Source organism: Alosa sapidissima, chromosome 5, assembly GCF_018492685.1.
Source record: "Alosa sapidissima isolate fAloSap1 chromosome 5, fAloSap1.pri, whole genome shotgun sequence".
Taxonomy (NCBI): Eukaryota; Metazoa; Chordata; class Actinopteri; order Clupeiformes; family Clupeidae; genus Alosa; species Alosa sapidissima.
This window is the reverse complement of record NC_055961.1, coordinates 38,030,220-38,046,865: the sequence shown is the minus strand read 5'-3', so window position 1 is coordinate 38,046,865 and position 16,646 is coordinate 38,030,220. Positions and strand designations below refer to the sequence as shown.

The 16,646-nt window shown below is 43.4% G+C and overlaps 1 protein-coding gene and 1 long non-coding RNA gene across 7 annotated transcripts in view; both read left to right on the top strand.

Annotated features, from left to right (window-relative positions):
* Positions 1-16,646, top strand: part of LOC121708583 (glucose-6-phosphate exchanger SLC37A4-like) — a 63,610-nt gene that overhangs the window by 25,964 nt on the left and 21,000 nt on the right. The window lies entirely within an intron of this gene.
* On the top strand, positions 811-12,003 carry LOC121708661. Its single transcript, XR_006031737.1, has 4 exons — positions 811-1,100; positions 3,498-3,502; positions 5,227-5,230; positions 11,992-12,003. It is a non-coding gene; the product is annotated as an uncharacterized LOC121708661 (long non-coding RNA).

The window sequence follows — 16,646 nt, the reverse complement described above, 5'->3', positions numbered from 1 at the left end:
TGAACAAAATCTAGTTTGTTTCTTACCGGGGCTTTTACTGCCTGAAATATCCAATTTTGTTTACCACGCTCGGAGTTAGTGCTGGGCCTTACACAGTAGTAGCCTAGTAGCTAGTAATCAAGGATTTGGTTTAGCTCTTCGAGTCACAGTAAAATTAAATTTTTGGTAGGCTACATAGCTTATTTAGATACACTTATGGTGTGGGCGCTTGCGTTTTTTTAGGAATCCGCAGTCTTGGTTTGTATAGAAATGAATAAGTGACATACATGTAAAGAGGTTGGAAATACAGGACGATTGGTAGGCTAATATGTGAGGTTCCGATACAAGGCTTGGGTTATCGTGAGTCAAACGAACAACTACGTTCTCACTGGAAACTGTAGCCTAGGCCTACTTATTTCAAATTTAACTGATGACTTTTTCGGTTCTGGCACCCGACAGCACAGCAAGATGAGACCATGATAACCTTTAGCCTCCCGAATATGACTGTTCGTTTAGCTTCCCAGCTGAGGTGATGGTTTGTTTTGCCTCCAGTGAACGTAATGACGTAGGCTCAGAAGGTACCTATACGCTTCGTGTCATTCACACAAACATCTCAACAGCGCTTTTACTTGGCATGAGTGGAAGAACTGTGCAGAGATCTTTTCCCATTCCTTCTCCCCGCTAGTCTATCGGTGACCGTGTCGAAGAATTGAAATTGGTTGTGGGTTATTCAGCATTTCTCAATGGGTCCGCAACGTGGAGACTGCTGGTCCGCGGAGTCGTGGAGTGAATATAGGCCCGGTGATCAAGAAACCGCGGACCGACGAAAAAAGAAAACAAACGTTTCTGCTATCGATGTCATTAAACATGGAGCCATACAATGAAGTGGTGGTATGAGCGTTCATTCAATGCAGGCGTCTGCGCGAGAGACTACTGAAACTAATCAATATCGTTGGTATCAAAGCTCCGCTTCAACCTGTTGGAACGCTTTTTAATTTGACACTTAATAGAACGACGTTGATTTTTGGAACTTCCATAGAATCAGAGCACGTGTAGATGAGCCCTATAACCCCAAAGTCTGCCATGACCGGGCCTCAGGTCAAGGAAGTTTGAGAGAGGCTGTTTTTTATAACCTACAGAATCAGAATGAGGTTTGCAATGGTGCGCCTGAAGGCACGGGTTGAAGACCCAGTCAGTTACGTCACGATATGCACATTTGTGTGACCAAAATTGTACTTTTTTTTTACTCTGAATCTTGAAAAAAAAAAATATTGACCTACCTACCGACTCATTTTTTATTTTGTTTTGGCTGTTACTGCAAACAAGAATATTTTTAAGGATGGCCTAAATTGAGAACTAATTGCATAGTCTGCAGAAATGACGACTCCCCATAGTAATGGGTTTCATTTTTGTATGCAGAGGTGTCAAAGTCAATCTGTGGTTGACGTGTTTAAAACCTAGTTTAAATGTTCGTACCACAGGTACGACCTTCGCACATATTATGGATATGGTTTTGGTTGTGGGATTCGGGAGACACTTTTGTCCAAAGCGATATACAAATAAAAACAATACAATAGTTAAAATGAACAGTGAACAGTTTAAAATGTTGGTAAGAATACATTATAGAGAATAGGAATAATAGACAATAATGTAAATTCAATCAATAGCATAATGAAAATAATCAAAGTCAAAGTCAAAGTCAGCTTTATTGTCAATTTCTTCACATGTTCCAGACATACAAAGAGATCGAAATTACGTTTCTCACTATCCCACGGTGAAGACAAGACATATTTTACCAATTTAAGTCCACAGACAAACATAACATTCAAGTAAACAAAAAAGTAAGTAAATAAGTAAATAAGAGGGCACATATAATAATGAAAAAAATAAGAGCAGCAAAATTTGGTTGAAATTGTGCATAGACAGTCAATAAAATACTAGTGCAAAGTCAGGCCAATAAAAGGCTTGGGTAGTTCTGTTTGACCTAAGTAAGAAAGAAAGTGGCATAGTGGTGCAAGTTATGTAAGAGCAGCAGAAGTGTTGTGTTTTCAGGACAACAACAACAAGTTGTAAAGTGTACAAGTGTGCAAGTGGAGTAGTGCAGGCGGCCATTGTGGGTCCAATGTCCAGGATGTTATGTAGCTGAGGGTGGAGGGGGGAGAGGAGGGAGAGAGTTCAGCATCCTTACAGCTTGGTGTATGAAGCTGTTGGTGAGTCTGGTAGTGCGGGAGCGCAGGCTTCTGTACCTCTTCCCAGAGGGCAGTAGATCAAACAGATTGTGAGCGGGGTGACTTGCATCACTCACAATTTTGGTCGCCTTACGGGTGAGGTGGGTGGTGTAAATGTCCTTCAGGGAGGGGAGTGAAGCACCAATAATCCTTCCAGCTGTGTTCACTATGCGCTGCAGGGCTTTCCTGTTGTATTCAGTGCAGCTTCCGCCCCACACAGCGATACAGCTGGAGAGGATGCTCTCAATGGTGCCTCGGTAGAATGTGGTCATGATGGCTGGTGGAGCACTTGCTCGCCTGAGTTTCCGCAGGAAGTACAGGCGGCGCTGAGCTCTCTTCGCCAGTGATGCAGTGTTGGTGGTCCAGGAGAGGTCTTCATATGTCTGATGTGCACCCCCAGGAATTTGGTGCTGCTCGCTCTCTCCACCACAGCACCGTCGATGGTCAGTGGCAGGTGTTGGGTGTGACCTCTCCGGAAGTCAACAACAATCTCTTTGGTCTTGCTGACGTTCAGCAGGAGGTTGTTGTCCCTGCACCACGTGGTCAGATGGTCGACCTCCAACCTGTATTGAGTCTCGTCGCCCTTGGTGATGAGACCCACCAGAGTTGTGTCGTCAGCAAATTTCACTATGTGATTGTTGCTGTAGGTTGCAGTGCAGTCATGCGTCAGCAGGGTGAAGAGCAGCGGACTGAGCACGCAGCATTGGGGGGCCCCTGTGCTCAGTGTGATGCTGCTTGAGGTATTGTTGCCAACACGTACTACTTGAGGCCTCTGACAGAGGAAGTCCAGTAGCCAGTTGCAGAGGTAGGTACTGAGTCCCAGTTTGTCAAGTTTGCAGATGAGTTGTTGTGGTATTATGGTGTTGAATGCAGAACTGAAGTCTATAAACAGCAATCTCACATATGAGTCTCTTTTTTCCAGGTGGGTGAGGGCTGGGTGGAGGGCAGAGCAGATTGCATCCTCTGTAGACCGCTTGGCTCGGTATGCAAACTGGAAGGGGTCCAGGGTGGGGGGGAGAATGGATTTGATATGTGACATGACAAGCCGCTCAAAGCACTTCATGATGATGGGTGTCAGTGCCACAGGGTGGTAGTCATTGAAGCAGGATGGAGCAGTTTTCTTCGGCACAGGTATGATGGTGGCAGCTTTGAAACATGATGGGACGATGGCTTGCTTCAGGGAAGTGTTAAAGATGTCTGTGAAGACATCCTTAAGCTCCCCTGCGCAGTCCTTCAGCGCACGACCTGGGATGTTGTCTGGACCTGTTGCCTTACGGGTGTTGATAGCAGCAAGTGTCCTCTTCACGCTGTCGGCAGAGAGGCACAGGGGCTGCTCATGTAGAGGGGGATGGGTCTTCTGTGGGCAGGTGCTGTTTTGTGCTTCAAAGCGAGCAAAGAAGCGGTTCAGGTTGTTGAGCAGAGGGATGTTGCTCTCACAGCTCTGTGGCGCGGGCTTGTAGTCCGTGAGGGCCTTAATGCCCTGCCATAGGCTTTGTGCGTTCCTGCTGTCTTTGAAGTGGGTGGTTATCTTGTGAGTGTATTCCTTTTTTGCTTCCTTGATTCCACGGGACAGGTTGGCTCTCGCTGTTCTCATGCCAGCTTCATCCCCAGCTCTGTAGGCTTTGTCTCTGGCCCTCAGCAGTCTGAGGACATCCCCTGTCAGCCATGGCTTCCAGTTAGCCCGAGTGATGATGTCTTTTGTGTGGGTCACATCATCGATGCACTTGGTGATGTAAGAGGTTACAGTGTCTGTATACTCCTCTATGTCTGTCCGGTTGTTGTAAGTGGCTGCCTGCTTAAACATTTCCCAGTCTGTTGTGTCAAAGCAGTCTTGAAGAGCATCGGAGGATCCCTCAGGCCACACTTTTACCTGCTTACGAACCGGTTTGTTCGCTTTTACCCTTTGTCTGTATGTGGGCATTAGCATAACAGTGATATGGTCTGAAAGTCCAATGTGGGGGAGGGGGGTGGCTTTGTATGCTCCTTTGTGTGTAGTGTAGACCAGGTCCAGGATGTTATCTCCTCTTGTTGGAAAATCAACATGCTGGTGTAGCTTTGGAAGTACAGTTTTGAGATCAGCATGGTTAAAATCTCCAGTGAAGATGGTGAAACCATCTGGGTGTGCCGTCTGTTGTTCACTGACAGCCTGGTACAGTTCACTAAGAGCCGCGTTCTTATCGCTGTTGTTGTTGGTAGGCGGGATGTATACTGCGACTAGCAGAATCGCAGTAATTTCCCTTGGCAGGTAAAAAGGACGGCACTTTATGATCATAAACTCTGCCAGTGGTGAGCAGTGTTTGCATACTACTACAGTGTCCCGGCACCATTCGTCACGGATGTAAACACAGATTCCTCCTCCTCGTGATTTACCTCCCTTTACAATGGCCCTGTCTGCTCGATAGCATGCTAGCTGCTCCAGTTGTACAGCAGAGTCCGGAATGTTGTCATTTAACCAAGTCTCAATACTATAATATACAAACCATAAGTCATAAGAATCGCTTAATTAACCAATAACTAATTAAAGGTGCTCTAAGCGATGTTTGGTAACGTCACTTCTGTTGACGTTCAAACAAAACAGAGAACTAGCTCGTCCCTCCCTCCTATGCAATTGAAACTCTCCTGAGCGTGTATCTCTTTGGTGATTGGCTGGAATAGTTTGTTATGTTCCATGGTCCAGGCTGGACCAGGATGTTTTTGTTGCTGTTTTTGGAGTCTGGGCTGTCCACAGAGCGGTTTTTACAGTGTATTCAGGAGACAGGCAGGTAGCGGATGGTGAGGTGATGTTCGCTGTATGTGACAAAAAATGTTTTATCTTAGAAACCACATAACATTCCATATTTCAGTCTGAATGAAAGACCGGCACCCTCAGCTTAAAAGTTGTATCAGCGATGGCGTTCTCCTGAACGCACATCTCGTCGGTTATTGGCTGGAACACTTTATTTTGCCTTTGAGTGGTTGGCAAGACTTGTTGATAGCAATTATTTTTGTGTGCAGATCTCAGAGCCTAGGCTGCCTACAGAGACGTGTTTTTTTGATGGCCTGATCGTTAGGAAAGATTAGATGAATGTGATTTTTTATGTTCACATGCCTTCTTTGGGCCTGCAATCGCTGATACAACCTTTAATCTCTCAAAAACTGAGCTTTTGGTGTTTCCAGCTAAAACAGCTATTCCCCAACAGATTAACATCCAGCTTGACTAATCTTCACTGACCCCAACTAGATCGGCATGTAACTTAGGCCACATAATTACATTACATTACATTTGGCTGACGCTTTTTAACCAAAGCGACTAACAACATGGTAAACAGTAAGTTTTAGAACAATTCTCACAATTTTAGGACAGTTTAAAAAAAACATTAGAGTACAGTAAGAATAAGTGCGTCGGTGAGTGCTGTTTTTAACAGTTACTTGTCAGTTTAAAACGGCTGGTGAGTGCTAGGATCAGTAAGACTTGTTGTAAGTGTTGCTATGAGAGTAGATGTTCTCTAAAGAGCTGGGTCTTCAGGAGTTTTTTGAAAGTGGAAAAGGATGTCCCTGCCCTTGTAGGAACTGGCAGTGTGTTCCACCAACGAGGAACAACAGATGAGAAAAGTTTGGATTGGCTTGAGCGTACCGGTGGTAGAGCTAGACGTCGTTCGTCAGAGGAGCGCAGCGGTCTGGAGGTAGTGTAAGTCTGTATGAGGGCATTCAAGTAGGTGGGAGCAGAACCGGAGACTACTTTGTAGGCAAGCGTTAGAGACTTGAATTTGATGCGGGCCGCCATAGGTAGCCAGTGTAGCTGGATGAGCAGCGGGGTAACATGTGCCCTTTTGGGTTGGTTGTAGACCAGGCGCGCCGCCGCGTTCTGGATCATCTGAAGTGGTTTCACTGCGCAGGCTGGGAGACCTGTCAGGAGGGCATTGCAGTAGTCGAGTCGTGAGATGACTATTGCCTGAACCAGAAGTTGGGTAGCATCTTGAGTCAAGTAAGTCCTGATTTTCCGTATATTGTAGAGTGCAAAACGGCATGACCGGGCGACTGAGACAATATGATCCGAGAAGTTTAGTTGGTTGTCAAGAACAACTCCTAGATTTCTTGCAGTCCTGGTCGGTGAAACAGACAGGGAGTCAAATTTGATGTTGATGTCGTGGTGTATGGTAGGTTTAGCTGGGATGACCAGCAGTTCAGTCTTTGAGAGGTTCAGCTGGAGGTGGTGTGCCTTCATCCATGTAGCTATGTCTGAAAGGCAATCCGAGATCCGTGCTGAAACCAGGGGGTCATCAGGTGGAAAGGACAGATAGAGCTGTGTGTCGTCTGCATAGCAGTGGTATGAGAAGCCGTGCGAACGGATAATCTGTCCCAAGGAGGTGGTGTAGATAGCAAAGAGGAGGGGGCCCAGCACTGAGCCCTGGGGGACCCCTGTGGTGAGATGGTGAGGTGCGGATAGCTGACCAAGCCATGATACGTTAAACGAGCGTCCTGTGAGGTAGGATTCAAACCAGGAGAGAGCAGAACCGGAGATTCCCATGTCAGCGAGTATAGAGAGAAGGATACGGTGATTAACCGTGTCAAAGGCAGCCGATAAGTCAAGCAGAATGAGTACTGATGACCGAGCGGTCGCCCTGGCTTCTTTTAAGGCTTCTGTTACAGACAGCAGAGCCGTTTCGGTAGAGTGGCCGCTTTTGAACCCAGACTGATTTGGATCCAGAAGGTTGTTCTGTGAAAGGAAGTCAGAGACCTGTTTGGAGACTGCTCGTTCAATGCCTTTGGATAGGAAAGGCAGTAGTGAGACAGGGCGGTAGTTCTCGACTTGAGCAGGGTTGAGAGAAGCTTTCTTAAGTAACGGTGTTACCCGGGCCATTTTGAACGCTGTTGGAAATGTGCCGGAGGTTAGCGAGGCATTGATCACATGTGTGATAGCTGGAGCGATGGTCGGGCTGATGGACTGAAGTAGGCTCGTAGGTATAGGGTCCAGTGAGCATGTGGTAGGACGGCTGCATGTCAGGAGTCTGGACACTTCACTCTCGGAGAGAGGCGTGAATGCTGAAAAAGATGTTCCAGCAGTCCCTAGAGGTTGTAGGAGTGCGGTATCTGAGTCAGATGCGTTGAGTGGGCATGTCGAGAATTGACTGCTGATTGCCGCCACTTTGTTTGTAAAAAATGAGGCGAGGGTATCTGCAGTAAGGCTGGATGGAGGAGGAGGCAGCTGAGGGTTGAGTAGCGATTTGAAGGTTGAGAAAAGTTTTCGAGTGTCTGTAGCGCTGTTGATTTTGTCATGGTAGAAAGCAGTCTTAGCAGCAGTGATGCTGGCTGAGAAGGAGGTCAGGAGTGTCTGGTAGTTTTTGAGGTCGTCAGCTAGTTTGGATTTGTGCCATTTCCTCTCCGCGGCTCTGAGTTTGGTGCGCTGTGATCGGAGGGTATCATTTAGCCATGGATGAGAATGTTTGGATCGAGCTGGCCTTGTGGTAAGAGGGCACAGCTGATGACTAATTGATGACCTTCAATCAGCCAAAGAGGACACATGCACTTAATTAAGTGTTTCTTATGAGTTAATGGCTTGTATATTATATTATATTATATTATAGTATATTAGAGTATTTGTCTATTTTCATTCTTTATTTTCATTAGGCTATTGATTGCTTCAACATTATTGTTTATTATTGCTATTCTCCTTAATGTACCAACTGTTCACTGTTCATTTAACTATTGTATTGTTTTATTTGTAAGTTGCTTTGGACAAAAGCGTCTGCCAAACCACAAGAGAAACTTACCAGTAGACATGGTAGAGAATCCAGGAAGCAGGGCTTACACTCAGCATCAATATCAAATTCAAACCACTGGTACCTGATGTCCTGAATTAATATTGACTGGCAACTGATTACCTAGCAATCAGGGAGCAAAATAACAAAATGAACAAAACAACAGCAGCATACCATTCTGCTGCATAAAAAAACACAGACTAGCAAATAATTTGTCTCAGTCATGAGTCATGTCACCTGATTTTCAATTAAATTGGTCAAATTTCAACCTTAGACAATTACATGGGCTAACATCAAGTGCAGTAGTTGAAATAATTAATATTTTTTTCTCTTAGCTACGGTTGCCACTATTAAAAAAAACGAATGTTACACAGCATGCAAAGCTTCGCTGTTATTTATGCTAGTAGTTTTCACTGTTAATGAATGATGAATGATGTGAGATTTTGTGAAGTCATAGTGTGCGCACTCAGCGGAATTTTTTCCTAAGCCTAATTTTAAAAATGTCTGTCTCCTGAGTCTTTTGCTATGTATAGTCCCTGTTTTGAGATTGAGAATGGAAAAGTTTCTCCAAAATGTACATTTTATTGTCCTTTACCTAGTCCTTTACCCTGTGGCCCGTGGCCAGGGGTCGGTTTTAGCAACTTGGAGGACCTGGGCAAAGGACAATTTGGGACGGAATTTTTCCACCTACTATTGTAAATATACTATTAAAATGTGCTAACTTTTTTTTCTAAACCTACCACCAATGTTGGACAGAACACATAATTGGCCAATGCTTCATGCCCAGTAGCAACAAAACTACAGGTCAAAAGCACTAGTGTCAAAGACACAATCCATTGGTGTGAGTTCTGGAGCTATCCAACTTTATCTAATTCTGTACTGTAGCCTACATCATTATAGTGCATGAAAATGCACTGTTCTGTTATCCGAAGTCTTCTTCTTCAAGCTGATTTCCCCCCATAGATAAAGGGCTAATTAAATTGATTTGCACCTGTATCAATGGCCAGCTGCTCAACTAGGCCCCATCAAAGAGCCAGTTAAACTGAACTATCTATCAACATCCATTAAACAATCTGCCTATCAACATTCAATTGTCTGTCTCGCAACATCCATTACACTATCTACATTCAACTTTTAAACTATATACTCTGTCTCAGGCTTTAATCATATAATCTGGCTCTCTTAAGACTACAGATTCTGTTCAACTATTTCCTCTGGCCACAACTGTTTCAAAATAAATGTCCTCACTACAATAATTCACTATTAAATAATTTACTACTACTACTAATATTTAACTACTCAACTATTTAACTGTTCAGCCATTTCCACTGTCAGTAGTCATCAACTATGACTCCCGCCATCTGTGTCCTCTGCCCACAACGATTTCTAAATAAAAGTTTGTTTTGCATTTTATGTTAATATATGTTTCATGCACTGGTAATTTCCTCGGAATTACATTTTGTTGTTTAATTTTAATATTTACATATATTTAGGCTATATTTAACATTTATTTTCTATTTTGCCTGTTATAAAATCATGCATTGACAAATTTAAGCACAGCTCAGTTTTAAGACACTTAAATACTTTTGTTGAAATAAATCATTATGGCTACATTGACAAACTCTTAGCCATGAGCCGTATATCCCTCTTATTTTAATATTTACAGATATATAGGCGATTTAAGGTGATATAAGCAGTGTAACGCGGTTTCTAACCTAAATCCAAAATCAGCCAAAAAACAACTTGAGCAAACCTTACCCATAAAAACATAACAAACGGTGCAGACAAATCACCAATGAGATGCGCGTTTGGGAGAGTTCCAATTGCACCGGATGGACGAGCTAGCTATCTGTTTTGTTTGAATGTGCACCTTTAAGCACAGCTTCGTTTTAAGAAACGTAAAGCCCAAAGTTAGACGTGATATAGAAATTTACTAGCCTGGCGAGCCAGACCCACATTAAAATGTAGGGTCTGGGCACTCACCGTTTGCAGTGCTCAGTCCGAGGGGCGGGATAATCAGTTGCCTTTCAAATTCCCTCTGCACGCAATAGGACGCAATAGGATATTTGTTTTCAAGTAGCAGGGAATTCAAGCCAAACCGTTGCAACTCTGCCATCAATCATTATGTTAAGCCCACCAAACGAATACACGATTTCAATGACCTGATTAAGTTTCGATTTCTGGAGCTCACAAGCCAACGGAGAGTTGCTAGACTAGCCCTGGCAGCAAATTTAATTTGCTGCCGCTAGGGGCGCGTCTAGATTTCTAGGCTAGAAATTTACTACAATTTTTAAAAACCGGATTACTCTGGAATGGCCTATTGTACAGGGGAATGCATTACACCTTTGTGTTCGGTAAGGTCTGCTGTTTATTCTGATATACAGTTGTCATGTGTTGAGCGAAGAGTTTGTGAGATATTCCACCTAGATGAATTGAGATTGTGAATTGAGTGCATATAGCTGTATGCGGAGTAATATGGTTATTTCTTGTTGTAAATTTTCTCGCAAACCGTTTATCACAGGAAATAGCGGCTAGCACTGTTTAAAGGGATACCAGGCAAGCCTGATGCTTTTTCTCTATGAAGCTCCCCCTACCGTCTGTACGTGTCGATACGTGTGCGAGCCCTCGCTCGGTCTGAAGCTCTTTTCCTTTTCTTTGCATCTTCCGTCAAGTGTTTTCGCTGCTTATTCGCCGGCTCTGCCATTATGCACACGTTTGCAACAATCACTAGCGTTTCGTTAGCCTGCCTCTGTGCTGGGGATGCAGGATGTAAACTGATCCTTTTTTTCGCGATGTCTGAGACTTTGTGAGACTGAAGGTCGGCGGGTAGGATACACCGAACTTGCAAGTGGGATATTCTTCCTACAGGCAGTAGGGGCGGGCGAGAGAGCCTTCATTCGCCCCGTAATGAGTCATTTAACCATATACCGACTTACGAAGATGATTAATTAACACGAAAACGTTGCCTGGTGTCCCTTTAAAAGATGAGAAAACACTCCTTCATGTGATATGTGTGATGAATAAGCTAGGCTACTTCGCGAGTTCCACATAGAAGAATGGGTACCCGCACTTTTTGCCCGTCTGCCCCCCCCCCTTGGAGAAAATTAACTGTGCCAGAGGTTACATCATTTCCAGGAACAGATATCACCTGTCTTTCAGGAAGTTGATGATGAAAATACAGGTACGTGTTGTTCTCTTTTAATTACTTTTCTTACAGTTTTGCTCTGTCTGACAGAAAGGGACAAGTTAATTTTGTCAACCACTTTACAATAAAATCATGCATTAAAAAGTAATTTGATTGAACATTTAAATGTAAATGCATTTGAACCTCTCTTTACTTAAAACACGTTTTTGCTGATTTAATCTGTTAGGATGTGTCTTTCAGTAGCTGAGAAACAACACATATTGAGATGTCGCGGTTGACGTCATAAACCAGTACTGGCAGGAAAGTTCAGAGCGGCGGCAGTCTTTTAAACGGCAAACCAGTAGGAAAACTATATTGTAAAGACATTAGGCAATTAGGCTAACTGACCGAATGACCGAATCATGGATTTACCTGTTGTCAGTTGAGTTCATTCATTGCAGCTCTACAACCACAGCCTAGGATATTTTAGCCAAGCGGCAAAATTGGAGAGCAGCACAAGTGAAATGCAGAAAAACCAAAACAGAACTTGCAGTTACCTTACTGCAGTGCATGACACCACCTGTAAGTCCAGAACCAGCCCCAGAACCAGCAGCAGGGCCCTCAAGGTTAGAGTTCTAGGACAAAGGTTATAGCTTCCAAATACGAAAATGTAGCAGAGAGAGAGTGAGAGAGAGTGTGTGTGAACAAGCATGTTTGTGCATGAATGGTCATAGATGTGTGTGAACATACAGTATACTGTAGATGATAATTGGTGGAATTTAATCAATATTTCCTTGTGCTGCAGGCAACGAGATCAGGGTGTTCAAAGAGGAAGGCAAGTAGAAGAGAAACTGAGGCAAGGCCTGGAGGAAAAAAGGAAAAAACAAACAGATAAGTACAAAAAAGGTACTACTGCCTTTAGGATAAAGCAGCATCCCCGTCGTCTAAAGTCAAGCACCACCCGAGTTCCTCAGCTGAGCGATCACAAGCACAGAAAACCCTGAAATTTAATTTGGCACTGTTGAAAGACTTAAAAAGCAAATATAAAAATTCACACAATGAGAGATTCAGATTATCTCCCAACTTGAATGTTGGAGTATGGACAGAGTGCCATTGGCCTTCTTAGGAAAAGGTGAAAGACACAGGCATCCCACAGGCATTCAAATCAGATGTCAGAGCCTTTTATTAGAGAGATGATGTCAGTTGTATCGAAAAACAAAAGGGGTTTCTTGTTGAATCTGTTAAATCTTCACAAGAAGTTTGAATCTGAAAATCCAAATAGGGCTTTGTCCTTTTGCCAACTTCATCTTTTCTGGACTGTACATCCGACCATTTAGGACAGAGATACTTGGATGTGCAAAATCCATGAGAATCTTGGCTTTGTTGTTGACAGGCTGAGTTTACTTCCAAAAAATAAATTTACTTCCAGATTCAATCCCTGAGAAGCTGGTGGAGGAGGTCACTTGCAGCACAAATAGTAGAGAGAGTATGTATGGAGAGTGTTCCATAATTATGCAACCTGAACAGCTACCCATTTGATACTGCTTATAATGCCTCATTGTTTGTTACATACACAATGGGTAATGGAGGATAAAGAGGTGACCAGAGCATAAGAAAAGGAGGCTGTGTGATTCAAAGTGACAATAAAAAATAAATTGAAAGCTCTTCAGAGGAGCTCATTGAGCTCATTGAGCTTTTAACTTGCACAGGTTCAAGAAGCACATGTTTAATATCAAACAATAGTTCTCATTCTCCAGAGAAGCCGGTCCTTGCATGAATGCATTATACATGTGGACTTTTCTGAAAAATACATGTGCAAGTACAGTGCTGAGATCCAAGCTGGGCATTTCGGTGCCTCGCACCAACAGGGGACAATGCACAGGGGTGTGTTGGAGAAAATGCAAGCCCTCTCTGCTTTTGCACCATATTGCAGTCCAAGCAGAAAGGTCCAGTATTGGACTATATACAGGTCAACCATCAATCTGTCTCTTTGGTCTACTTCCTCAGTGATGACCCTTGTACTGTAATTTATTGCTGCTCTGCACTGAAAGAGAGGCCTTACAAGTGGTACCTGGAATTTTTTCGAAGCGAGTCATGGAAAGGGAGCTCCTAACAGTGTGGGGGGAGTGCTAAAAAGACTGGCAGATCAGCTTGTAAGCCAAGGGCGTGATGTCCCTGATCCAGTTACACTCTATAAAGCTCTACTAACAACTGGCACCACAGAGAAGCTCTTTTATGTGGAAGCTGAGAGGATTGAGGATACATATTCTCGCATGTCAGCAAGCACCCCACCGGTCCCAGGCACAATGCGAATACACCAGATGGTCACTAATGAAGAAGGCCACTTTATCACCAGGGATGTCCGCTGTCTATGTGGCACATCAAAGAAGGACCCAAATGATCCAGGTTGAGAAACCTCAACCTGGAACCTCTAACCTCAACCCTCTTGAAGAATGAACCATCCATCAACCATCCAGGTCAGAGGAGCACCTGGAAGGAGAACTCAAGGGACCCCAGCAGATTGACTGAAACAAGGGCAACGTAGGAAAATGGTGTGTCTTAAAATGTGACAGTGAGTCAAATGTTTGATGACATCAGACTGATTTCTGCACCTCAAAATGTGACAACATGTCACATGGAGAAAAGACCACTGGTCTGAACTTGTTAAGTAGACTTCAGTAGATCTAGTGTGTTCGCAGGCCAGGGGCCTCATTTCTAAAAGTGTTGCGTAGAAACCATCCTTCATTTGATCTTGATTTCTGAAACGATCGTACATGTGATTCAGAGAAAACGAACGTACGCACAAAAAAACGTGCATACACCACTCTTCCAGATGTGGCCATTATAAATCACAAATGAACGTCAACTTGTGCGAAGCTGGATGGTTTTAGGTCTCCGCCTTGTAAACACTCCCTCATCAATATTATTAGCATATTCTTTAATGAAATCAATGGCCTAAAAGCTGTAGCCCAGACTGTATATATAGAACTGGACAGTGTGGTTGCATTCAGCAGTGTTCTATGGAATTTAAGCCGCCGAGGCGACGCCATCTTGGAAAATTTGCAACCAATTTGAAGTGCAGCTGCGCAGCAGAAGTTGAAGCATGCGCAGTGAAGAGGAGTCGCGGTCAGGCACACCCACTCTGCGAGTTAAACACGCCCCTTGTCAAGTGAAACCCGCCCCCTTCTCCTTTCCACAACGCAGGTCGATAATGAGGTCGACTTGGCGCCGAAGGCTAGCTGGCTGGATGAATTTTGCGGCTGTGAGTTAGCTGAACAGTACAAACAACAATCTTCGGTTTGTTCTTGTCTGGTAAGTGTTGCGGATCAACTGAAACGTTTTTCTGTCTATTGTTGTTCTTAAATACGTCTAAGAGGGCTTATTATGTTGATTATAGACTGTGACAATTTAGTATGGTGAATACTAATGAGCTAACAACAGAAATACGGACAGCGAATTACATGCTAACGTTAGCAGCTACATTAACGTTACCGTCAACGGTAGGCTAAGTTAGTCGTTGAAGTGATGATTAGCGCACAGCTCCCATAACAGTCGATGCATGATTTACTCGGTTTTATTAGTTTTTGCTGTTTTCAAATATCTCAATCTTAAAGGGAAACTTGGCAGGATTTCCCCCTCTGCTGGAGAAATTGTGCATTATGCTATTTCAAACTGTGGAAAAAGGTAACGATAAAGAACATGGATTTGTTTACAAGCTAGCAAAACGGTTAGCATTCGTTCGGCAGACAATGTGGATGTTACAAGGTAAGAAACACGATTTAAAACGAGTTTCTTGTTTCTCACTTCTCTTTCCGGGACGGTAGTCTCAATGTTGCAAGGTTGGTTTTCCACCTGGGGACGCTAGGGGCAGCGGGAAAAGTCACCATTTTCACCGGAACAGGTAATTTAACCATCCAAATGATTTCTAAACAGGTTTATTACGTTGAAATAGTTGCCAAGTTCCCCTTTAATGTATGCCATCTCAACATGGAGTAACCATTGACTGTACATGGGGATTACTAACACTAGACAGTCAGCACAGTTATGATGTGATAAAGCAATGTAAATTAACGTTAACGTAATGTGAAGCATGGACCTTATCAACCTGTCATGTTAATGTGCCAGCGTTGCATTTTTTCTAACGTTAACGATAAAGACACCTCCGTTAGAGCTACTTCTGTGATGGTAGGTCGATAGCATAGACTGTAAAAAATAGATCGCTAGGTCGGTAGTTGTAGACCGCATAAGTGAATGATCGATAAATGAAACGCCTGCATTTAACACTACGCCAAGAACCAGTCACTTCCCAGCGATATCGGTGAACATTTGAGAAAGAAACACCTTAGTTTGTCATCTAACGTCCATGATCAGTCATACTGATAACGTTATTTTTCAAGCTGACGCAAGTTAATAACACACACCGCATATTTAAATGTGTAGTTAACATTAGGTGGGCTGTGAAGTTTATTGCACACATATATTTAATTAATTGGTATTACTAGTGGTGTTGAGTGCTTGATTAGATGCTTTGTAATGTTGTAAAATTGTCTGACTAACTTTATTGTAACTTTCCTTTTTTGCAGATGAGGTATGGGTGATGGCTGAATGTACTGGAGGTGGCGGCAAGGTGGTCTCCATGGTCTACATCGGTATGCCTACGTGAAGTGGTTTGGCTGGGGTGGTCTGAGGTGGCATGTCCTCCCTCTTTCTCTAAGTCCCCTGACATCCATCTCCCTGACATCATCACCCACTGTCACTCAATCAACCTGAAGCCCCTTATACATGGGACATGGCACAGCACCACTACGTTCTGAAAACACATGGCTTTCAATAACTTACGTGGCACCAAGAAAGGTCTGCCGCTGCTCTGAACCTTCTGTTAATGTGACATTATTCATACTTGAGGCTGTGCACATCACTTTGTTTCTATTTTCTTTATTGAGGTCACCCAAACTTCAACTTTCTGTATGCCCCTGAACTCACACAAATTGTAAATTGCAATGTGCCATTTAACCAGTGGTGTAGTCTAGTTAGCTGTAGTGGTGGGTATACTGTGAGCAACCTCGAATGTTATTTAATATGTATCCTTGCCTATTTTAAATGGGTACACTCAGATGATGCTTTTTAAATGGGTTTACTGTGTAGTCCTGTGTATCATGTAGACTATACCACTGCATTTACCTGCTTTGGTATTTAAAAGTCAGAGGCCGTTGCTTAGTATTTAACAGTAGCCTTCACAAAGATGTAGAAGTTAGAAGAATATTAATATCAGAATAATTATTGGTTATTAATTCAATGATCAAGATGTAAATCCCCAACCGCCCACTGCGGTCTTCTGATGGGCCTCTGTTGTGTCGACCAGTCTTAAACGCTAGGTCAAATTCAAGACTCTTTTCCTCAGTGGTTCAATGTTGGTGGAATGAGTTGCCCAGTGCTCTTCGTTCTTGTGATAGTTTTTGGTCTTTTAAGCACTTATGTGTGGTTTGTATGCAGTAGTACTGTTTTATTTTCATTAGGCTGTTGATTAATTTGACATTGTGTATTATTGATATTCTCCTTGATGTAGTCTTACCATGT